The 11,008-nt window shown below is 42.1% G+C and overlaps 1 protein-coding gene across 5 annotated transcripts in view; it reads left to right on the top strand.

The window, feature by feature from the left end:
- Positions 1–11,008, top strand: part of march1 (membrane-associated ring finger (C3HC4) 1) — a 574,835-nt gene that overhangs the window by 165,889 nt on the left and 397,938 nt on the right. The gene's annotated exons all lie outside the window — the stretch shown is intronic.

Genomic DNA, 11,008 nt, shown 5'->3' with positions numbered 1-11,008 from the left:
CTTCCACCTATCGCATTTCCAACGCCCCTCCCCCAAATCCCTCCTCCCTACCTTTTATCTTAGCCTGCTTGGCACACCTTCCTCATTCTTGATAGTTGATAACCAAGCTGTCCAAATTCTGGAGAACATGTGCACCAGCTGGGGCCTGTGGCAGGTACTGAAAAAATCATCATGAGGAATAAACACATTTCACCTCACCTTCACCGATCTACTTGTAACAGCTGCGTCTACCCATAACATTACTGATAAGTGTGACCATTGTACAGTCCATGGCAGTTCGGCAAATAAGATAGACATGAAGTACTGTCTTCACATTTAGAAATTGCTATGTCAGATTCAGAACAGATCATGCGACTCAAAAACGCCTAGCTTTGAGCCATCATTGTCAGAGCAATTGCGTTTTACCCCAGTGTCCAGTCTAGTATATCCTTCACTCAACCATTACCGTCCAGCCAATGAAGCAACTTTGGTTCAATAAAGAGTACACAAGAGCATGCTAGGAGCAGTACGAGAGGTGCCAAACAGTACTCCACGCTTGCTCGACAGCGGAGGCAACAGATTGTCGATAAAACTAGACAATCCCAAAGCCAGTGGTTCGGATCAGAACTTTATTGTTCAGGCACACCCAGTTGTGAATGACAGTGGACAATTAAACAACCAATGGTAAGGTGAGGTTCAACAAGCATTCTCATCTTCAATCTAGCAGCTCCTGGTCAGCACTACAAAAGACAAGACTGAAGCATTCACCAACAGCTTAAAGCAGGGATGTCCAATGAATTAGCCATCTGGGCGTCCTGTGAGTCCTTACCATCAAGTTAGGTGATATCACTTCACGACTGGATAGCAGTTTTGAAGAAGGGTCACCAGACACAAAACGTTAACCTTGCTTTCCAGAAATGCTGCCAGAACTACGGCTGAATTTTTCTAGTAATTTATGTTTTTGTTTCTAATATTAAGCTATTCATTTACAGTGAACAGCTTTTATCAATGTGTCAAAAGTCCAAGTGGCTACAGATAAGATGGTTCCAGGTAAGTATCTTCTGTACTATACCAGAGCATGTGACCTGATAGCATGAGCTTATTTCTTTAAGTTATATTACAAACTAACTGTGAGTTACAACATCTTCCAAACACGTGACTTTTATCATTGAGAAGGACGAGGGCAGTAGATGCATTGAAACACCACCACCTGCAAGTTTGTGTCTAAACCACACACTATCCACACCTAGAATGCCATTCCTCCATGAATGTTGGGTCAAAATCCTGGATTCTTTCTGAACAGTGCTATGAGTATACGTACACCATATAGGCTGCTGTAGTTCAAGGTGACATCTCATCAGCACCTGCTCAAGGGTAATTCACCCTGGGAAATAAATGTTGGCCTAGCTAGTGACACCTAGGTTTCACAAATGAGCAACATAAAGGAGCACTGTTTTCAAATATAACTACAAAAGCCAAATCTTCAGTACAAAATTCTCAAGTTTATAGTTTAGCGAATATGCTTCTCATAACTACCTCTGTCCTAAGCCCTGGATAAAGTTTGACATTAATGATCAGGGGAAATCTTTGAGTCAGGACAAATTGTTTGGCATACTTTTGTCTAGGAAAATGCTTTTTTTTTGTCATTGTGAGATTTTCAATTAAATATCCTCAATGCATAGTGCTACAATTACCTAACTTAGCAATAGGAAGAGGAAATCTTGGAAAACTACACCCCGCGTACAGATGATCCTATCTACAAAACTGCATTGTTTCTGGGCAAATGAAGATGAACCAACTTGCAAAAGGATAATAACATTTTTTAATAATTCAATTGTTAACAGCTCACAAACATCTGTTCCAATAAATTTGTATTTGTTTGAGGAGAAAAATTTTAATTTAGTATAAAAAAAGGTAATAGAAAAACTGATATATGTAGTGATAATCAAATCATTAGGATGTAAAGGTTCCACACATGGGTATTAGAGGAAACGTGTGGCAATTTTTTTTTTGCAATTTTCCAAAGCATTGTGCTTTTTAAATTGTAAAATTGCAAATGCCAATTCATTGTTAAAGTAAGAAAGTATAGAGAAATCAGGTAACTCTGAATGGGTTAAAAACATATCAATCCCTATGTAAATCAGATACTCCCAAGTTCTGATGAAGAGTCACCAGTTTCGAAACATTAATTCCATTTTCTCTCTAGGTTTAAAGTGAGAGAGGAAAGATATAAAAGAGACCTAAGGGGCAATGTTTTCACACAGAGGGTGGTACGTGTATGGAATGCGCTGCCAGAGGAAGTGGTGGAGGCTGGTACAATTGTAACATTTAAAGGGCATCTGGATGGGTATATGAATAGGAAGGATATGGGCCGGGTGCTGGCAGGTGGGACTAGATTGGGTTGGGATATCTGGTCAGCATGGACGGTTTGGACCGAAGGGTCTGTTTCCGTGCTGTACATCTCCATGACCCTATGACTCTTCACAGATGACACCATATCTGCTGCATTTATCCAGCAGTTTCTGTTTTTGTTTCAGATCTCCAGCATCCACAGGTCTGTGGTTTAAATATTTAAGCAGCAAGTGTTTTGTTGATTTAATCTGGAGTTCCAATTTAACAAGCAGCTCGAGTGCTGTGGAAATTCCCAGGCTCAGGGAGGCACGACAGATTAATCGTTTGACAATCATATCTCCCACAGGTTTTCACACCTCCAAATGGAGTATGCTGGTGGCTCGTTGAAAACAAGGGCTACCCTCTGAGGACCTGGGTAATGTGATTCACGTCCCTGGGCAGACCTGTGGTAGCTCTACCTTATGCACTAACAATCATTTCCGGAATGATAGTGGCTTGATTTGCACTACATGGCCTAACCCTGCACATTGCAATGGAGCAGTAAGCAGAAGGAGGAGCACATCGCTCCAAATCCTCTGAGAATGGAGAGGAGGAGGAGGATCCAGCGGCAGATTACCCGGCTGTTAGGGAAGCTTATGATGGCTTCAGACAGCGATGGTTCAGTTAACCTGAACGCATGAGGCCATCAGGCTGCCTAGTGATAAAACTCCACCCTCGGTAAATACATAAAATTCCCAAAGTCAAAAGCCAGCTGCCACAATCACACTGTTTGCTCATTTCTCACTGCCACCCTTTTGAAGGCTACTCAACATTTGGAATTAAGGATTAAATGTTTTTTTCATTTAAGTAAACACATACATGAGAATATGATTATTTTTATGCACGGCTAAGTGGCATGAACAAGCCTTTCTCATCCATTTCTTGTTACACCCACGTCACAGAATCACTGTTGCTATGATAGAGCTGAGGGCAGGCTCTGACAGTGGAGATTCCTGTTGTGTACATCCTCTGGGCTTCGAAGGTCTTATGGGACCCTTAAAGACTGCTTCCCTTGGAGAATACTCTGTCACTGGTATAGCTCTTGGCATATGGGGTTCCGTTGGATTAGGCGTACCCTTGAGAAGAATCTCCACTCTCATATGCCTTTACACCATCTCACCTCTCATTCTCAGTTATGTAAGAGCTTGGCTGCATTTTAGTGAGACTATAAGCCACTTCCAACTTGGTTTGGCAGACCGTAGGTCATTGGACTGGCCAATCCACGTTCAATGACCTGGAGGGACCACTCTTCCCATGGAGATTCACATCAGTACAAATGCCTAATAAATCATGACACTCGAGTGAGAGGTGAAATCCTCTTGCTCCTCTTCAAAAGTGTACACAGTTTCTGGAAATGCTCACAGCAGAACACAGATTTCCTTTTGCTGCTCCACAAATTCCCTTTCCATGTGTGACCAGTACAGATTAGTATCTCCATCCATCTAAGCATTACCTTGACTATCCTGCACTCTCTTACTAGGACCTACTGTCTGTACCACCAATCCTTACTCACGTTCATATATGCTGTGGCCCTCACGATGTGACAAACTAGCTACTGTGACTGAATTATCCACCAAGCTGTGTTTCTGTGTGCTGGAGGAGACTGCAAGTGACGCAGGTGATATTTTCTGACTTTGGTCAGAAAATTGCGGAGAACATGACCAAAAGTTCCAATATGCATGGTAAGTGAGCCTGGCTCCCTGACAGGAGGGACCCAAAATATAACATGAACCCTGCATGTTTCTCTCCACTATTGCCCTGGCTCTGTTTTTAAGCACATTTAATACAGGCACGGTATTGTTACATCTGACAATGGGTGTTTAACATCTCTGGTTAAATTGAGCAGTTAGATTCAATTCATCTCATTACGTTCCATGCATGACTACACGCTATATCTATGAGGCACTAGGTCATATATTTTCATCCAGTACTTACTCAGGAAGAAGAGGTATTTCCTTATTTTAGTAATGAAAAGTCCAATTGTGGTCTATCGTATTTCTCTGTCTTATGGTGCATATTGGTGCAACTTGTATAAAATGGTATCTGTGTAACTGGAAAGCTACGTTTTCAAGAAAATGGCCAAGGAAAGTCTTAACAATTAATCCATGAGAGAAATTCCATGTATTACCTCTGTGTTGAGCAAACTATTAGTAGAATCTTTTCGCTCCCCCTGTAATGAATTTCATTTGGTGGGTGGGTGGGGGCGGGGGGGCATTGTAAAGGTTGGGCATTTAACCAGGTGGGAAGGTGGTGGGCATTGACCTTGCCATCTTCTCACCTCCACACGATTCAGACTCTGTGGGAAGGCCCATGGACAATGATCTCACCCCTCTGGAAATTGATGCCTGGAGGTGGCAATTAATCCCCATTAATTACTACCTTTGGTATCAACTCAATGGCAAGTGAAGGCTTTACCATTATATGGAATGAGTCCATGTAGGTTCTCATTACCTAACAGAGGACAGCGGCATTGGGAAGCATTGAGCTAGTGTCCAGCCCTTGCGGCTAGACCGTCTGTCCTGAGAACCCCATGTGAACCCTTCTCCATTCATCAGTCACCTCTGATCAGAGGCCCCTTACTGATCCCATGCTTTGAATAGGTATGATACAGGTATCAGCCATTGCCTCCCAGTGACACTGTCAATCAGCAGAGTTGCTGGTCTGTGATCAGGAGCTCTTGGCCGTGGGATTCCCATACCCGATGTTCTTGATCCTCGAGTAAGGCCCATCTTGACAAGTACCTGGGTGGAACATCATGCCATGAGCCTTCTCAAAAAAAGTGTCACGAGGCTCTTGCTGGCTCCTCAGTCAATTGTTTAAATACCCAATGCTTCCACAAGATTCTGCTTGCTGGAGTACATGGCATTATATCGGTATATGATACAGAAACACGCCACTTAGACCAATAATATTAATGGTTCACTCCGGCATCCTTTTGTGTTTCCAGCATTTTGGGAGGCAATGAGTTTGTGGTATTATTGCTAGTCTATTAATACAGAAAGGAGACAGTGAGGTCTGCAGATGCTGGAGATCAGAGTTGAGAGTGTGTTGCTGGAAAAGCACAGCAGGTCAGGCAGCACCCGAGGAGCAGGAAAATCAATGTTTCACACCAGAGCCCTTCATCAGGAACGCGTAATAAAGGGCTCCGGCCCAAAACATTGATTTTCTAGTGGACTGGATTTGTATCCCAGCATGGCAAATGGTGGAATTTGAATTAAATTAAAAGAAAAATCCGGAATTAAGAATCTACTGATGACCATGAAACCTTTGTCAATTGTCATAAAAACTCATCTGGCTCACTAACATCCTTCAAGGAGTAACATCTGCCATCCTAACCTGATCTGGCCTACATGTGACACCAGACTCACAGCAGTGTGGTTGACTCTTAACTACCCTCTGGGCAAATAGAGATGGACAATGAACGCTGGTTCTGCGAGTGATGGCCACATCCTGTGAATGAATAACTTAAGTAAAATATTGAGATTGTCTAGCTTCCCCTTAAGTGCATCTAATTTATTTTCTTCAAACACTCCCTATGGAAGTCAGTTCGACATTCTTACTATTCTGTGGAAAAAGTGGTTCGTTCAGAATTTCCTATTATATTTCTTGGCGACTATCCAGTGTTGATGCTATTTAATTCTACCTGAGATGTGGAAATGGCCTTTCTGCACCCACTCCATCAAGGTCTTCCATAATGATGAAGACCTCCAAGAGGTCACTTCTCAGCCTTTTTGTTTGAAGAAAAAAAAACAGACCCAGCCTGTAAATCTTTTGCAGATATATACGTCCACACACTTCTGACATCACGTTTTTAAATACTTTCTTCACCCTCTCCATGGCTCTATAACTATTTCAGTCAATGACAAGACGGTATCTCCCATAAGCTGGCACTGATGTCTGACACCTTTAGGGATGTTTTGAGAAAGCACTATGGACATTTTTAAATTCCAAAATGTGCTTCTTTTTAATAAAAAGGACAGATAACAAAAAAGAACAATGAATGTAAATTCACTGTTGTCTGGCAAGATCCTGTATGAGCCATGGAATGTCACGCCCAGAGGGGGTCAGGAAACCATCAAGCAAGAATGGTGATGTCGCAGGAAGAGATAGTAAGGGATTGAATATCCTCTTCCTCTTAATAAAAAGGTACCTTTTTGCAGAATTTGTTTTTTTTGCTTTACCTTCCTGGAATGTAAAAATGGAGGTTAACAACCCATCTGCAGCCAAATCTGTATCTGCTAATGTTCGAATGAAAAAGATGTTTGAAAGAATTTAGGTATTCATGGGTTTTAGTACTTGAGTGCTGTGAAGCTCACAGTCAAGAAAACACCAGAAATTCAGCCCTAAACTGCAGATGAAATGACTCTCTCTTGTTCTGAGTGTAAGAAACCATCTAGCAGCAATCCAGTGGGAAAGAAACAAGGCAGGAAAGGCCCTCTAATTCTTGAGTGCTGCCTGCCAACTATTGTCAAGAAGAAATTGGGCAAAAGGATTTCAACTAACCTATAAAAGCCAAGAATCGCAAAATTGACTATCCTACTCGCTACATTTTATGAACATCTACAGAGACTGATCTCTACAGTTTTTAATGTTTCTATCTTTTTGTGATCCTTTCTTATTTCTAATCTACATGTATGTGTGCTGCATTGTCCTTGCTTCTTTATTTTTAAGCTAATTAACTCACTCTTTTCTTAACTCGAGAAAGCCTGGTTAAATTACGTCTTTTTAATACGTAAGTTAATTTGATCTGGGAGAAAGTCATTCACAAGGGATAGATCTGAAATTGATTTTGCTGTGAATAACTGAGAGGCTTTTAATAAAGCAGAGGACAATCTCACATGGAGCGTGATGAATTGTGGTATCCATTCTGATCCACAATAACTTGTGGAACATTGCCTGGGAGCTTGTCGGAACAACATGCCTAAATTATTTCTGCTCTCCTCCTGGAGTCTCCTGCCATGATCAAGCTCCAAAGTACAGCAGTTTGGTTGGGACTCAGTCATCAGATATACAAGCCACATGTCCTGGCCAGCAGAGCTGGTTTTAGACAATCAGAAATACTGAGCAAGTTGAACTGGGAGAGGATGTTGCTCTGGATCAGCACACTAAAGTCTAACCAAGGTTCAATACAGGTTAAGCATAATTTTCCTGCTTTTCAGTTTGGTACCTCTGAAATTGAAACCTGGTGCTTGGTTTCTGACTTCAGGCCTTTCTAATCCATGGTGCAACTACTGAATGGTGTAAGTCTATTCCATTTAGACTGTCACCTGCCAACTTTGACTGTTATCTTCCTGCCAAAATGCCATACCTCATAATTATCTATCTTGAACTAACTGCATTACATTTATTTGTGCTTAGCATTTGCAGAGCAGAACAAAACCTTTCTATGGGATTTTCCATGGATCTCTAGGCATTTTAGAGCTACCTATCAGCTGCTAATATCTCTATTTTACTACAGAAAAATGTGAACACTGAGACTTTGAGTAGTATCCAAGGGACAAGTGGTGACACACTTCCTGCTCCTACTCACTGACATGTTTTCTTCCAGCTTAATTGAGTGCTGTAGCCACATTAGTGTGGTCCGTCTTAAAAAAAGTGAACAGTGAAAGATCTGAGACGAAACTTCAGAAGAGGTTTTCCTCATGGTTGCCTGGCAACAAACATTTATATCTCAGAATTGCATGGTGCCATTTTCCTGGTTGCTGCCAGGTTAAGTGGCTGTGTCCCCACTCATAAGCCCAAGGTGAGATTTCTTTAGCTTTCCTAACAGTCTAACTGACAAAACCTTTGTGGTCACTGGAGAATGTCAGATAAGCAAAAATAAGATTCTGAATCACAGCTTTTTAGTATTAATTCTCAACATATCCATCATTTTCTTGGGCTGCTGAATCCACTTTATTTTGCAAGGAGGGTCCAAGGGCACAAAAACTATATTTTAGATCTACTATATGAAATAGTGCTGGTTAACTTTGATCTGAAATCTGAGAAATGCATTAGCAATTGCTATATTTGTCATTTTTTTATGAAGATAAACCTTTCAAAATTTCTCTTTCATATGATGATGTATCATTATAAATCTTGTCACTTGTTTAGGTCAGCCTTCACTTTAAGTCCATAATTCAATTTTACTTCTTACATTATTGTCAGATATTTATACATCCTTTATGTTGGAGATTAAATGTTTATATAACTCATTCATCCTACTGGGAGGCATATTATAACAGTGTATGCTCATGTCTATCATGTACTTATGGCTTGTTTTAAAAGCAATCCTCTTTGTTTGTCTGGATGCAGAATAAATAATATTAAGGCTGAATTAATTGTGTTGCAATAAGTAATGACACCAGTACTGAATGGCAGAAGAAGAATGGGCATTAGAATTGCAGTTAACAGTTATCCTAAAAGCTTACGCATAGATCTTCACAAAGGCTAACCTCTGTTTTATTGCAACTATTGCTACTCATCAAGTAATGTTCAGGAGCCAGATCAGTCTTAAAGGACTATGTTTACTCTCTTACATAAACCAAAGTCAATGACTCTTCGGGGGGGTTTAAACTAATTTGGCAGGGGAATGGGATCCGGACTTGTAGTCCAGCAAGTAGGCTAGCTGTTTGTCAGGATGTCCAAGAGTGTGGGGAGGCTGTGAAGAAGGTAGCACTGACAGGGACACAGAGATGGGTTCAAGTGCGTATACTTCAACGCAAGGAGTATCAGAAATAAGGTGGGTGAACTTAAGGCGTGGATCGGTACCTGGGACTACGATGTTGTGGCCATCACGGAAACGTGGATAGACAGGAATGGTTGTTGGAGGTTCCTGGTTACAGATGTTACAGTAGCATTAGGGAGGTTGGTAAAAATGGAGGGGGGTGGCGTTGCTAATTAGAAATGGTATAACGGCTGCAGAAAGGAAGTTTGAGGGGGATCTGCCTCTGGAGGTAGTATGGGCTGAAGTCAGAAATAGGAAAGGTGCAATCACCTTGTTGGGTGTTTACTATAGGCCCCCCAATAGCAGCAGAGATGTGGAGAAACAGATGGGGAAACAGATTTTGGAAAGGTGCAGAAGCCACAGGGTCGTAGTCATGGGCGACTTCAACTTCCCAAATATTGATTGGAAGCTCTTTAGATCAAGTAGATTGGATGGGGCGGTGTTTGTGCAGTGTGTCCAGGAAGCTTTTCTAACGCAGTATGTAGATTGTCCAACCAGAGGGGAGGCCATATTGGATTTGGTACTCGGTAATGAACCGGGACAAGTGGTGGGCTTGTTAGTGGGTGAACATTTTGGTGATGGTGACCACAATTCTGTGACTTTCACCTTGGTTATGGAGAGAGATAGGTGCGCACAACAAGGTAGATTTTATAATTGGGGGAAGGGAAATTACGATGCTGTAAGGCACGATTTGAGGAGCATACGTTGGGAGCATACGTTGTCAGGGAAGGATGTGGTGGAAATGTGGAACTTTTTCAAAGAGCAGATACAACGTGTCCATGATATGTATGTACCTATCAGGCAGGAAAGAAATGGTCATGTGAGGGAGCCTTGGTTGACGAGAGAGGTTGAATGTCTGGTAAAGAGGAAGAAGGAGGCATACATAAGGTTGAGGAAACAGGATTCAGACAGAGCAGTGGAGGGATACAGGATAGCCAGAAGGGACCTGAAGAAAGGGATTAGGAGAGCTAAGAGAGGGCATGAAAAATCGTTGGCGGATAGGATCAAGGATAACCCCAAGGCATTTTATGCGTATGTGAGAAACCTGAGAATGACGAGAACGAGGGTAGGTCCGATCAAGGACAGTAGTGGGAGACTGTGTATTGAGTCGGAAGAGATAGGAGAGGTCTTGAACAAGTACTTCTCTTCAGTATTTACGAACGAGAGGGACCGTATTGTAGAAGAGGAGAGTGTGAAATGGACTGGTAAGCTAGAAGAGATACCTGTTAGGAAGGAAGATGTGTTGGACATTTTGAACAACTTGAGGATAGACAAGTCCCCCGGGCCTGACGGGATATATCCTAGGATTATGTGGGAAGCAAGAGAGGAAAGTGCAGTACCGTTGGCAATGATCTTCTCGTCTTCACTGGCAACGGGAGTGGTACCAGGGGACTGGAGAGTAGCGAATGTTGTGCCCCTGTTCAAAAAAGGGAATAGGGATAACCCCGGGAATTACAGGCCTGTTAGTCTTACTTCTGTGGTAGGCAAAGTAATGGAAAGGGTACTGAGGGATAGGACTTATGAGTATCTGGAAAGACACTGCTTGATTAGGGACAGCCAGCACAGATTTGTGAAGGGTAGGTCTTGCCTTACAAGTCATATTGAATTCTTCGAGGAGGTGACCAAGCATGTGGATGAAGGTAGAGCAGTGGATGTAGTGTACATGGATTCTAGTAAGGCATTTGATAAGGTTCCCCATGGTAGGCCTATGTGGAAATTCAGGAGGCATGGGATAGAGGGAAATTTGGCCAATTGGATAGAAAACTGGCTAACCGGTCGAAGGCAGAGAGTGGTGGTAGATGGTAAATATTCAGCCTGGAGCCCAGTTACAAGTGGAGTTCCGCAGGGATCAGGTCTGGGTCCTCTGCTGTTTGTAATTTTTATTAATGACTTAGATGAGGGAGTCGAAGGATGGGTCAGTAAATTTGCAGA

The sequence above is a fragment of the Chiloscyllium plagiosum genome, chromosome 1 (assembly GCF_004010195.1).
Source record: "Chiloscyllium plagiosum isolate BGI_BamShark_2017 chromosome 1, ASM401019v2, whole genome shotgun sequence".
NCBI lineage: Eukaryota > Metazoa > Chordata > Chondrichthyes > Orectolobiformes > Hemiscylliidae > Chiloscyllium > Chiloscyllium plagiosum.
Note: the sequence above shows the minus strand (reverse complement) of the source record. Positions and strands in the feature narration are given on the sequence as shown.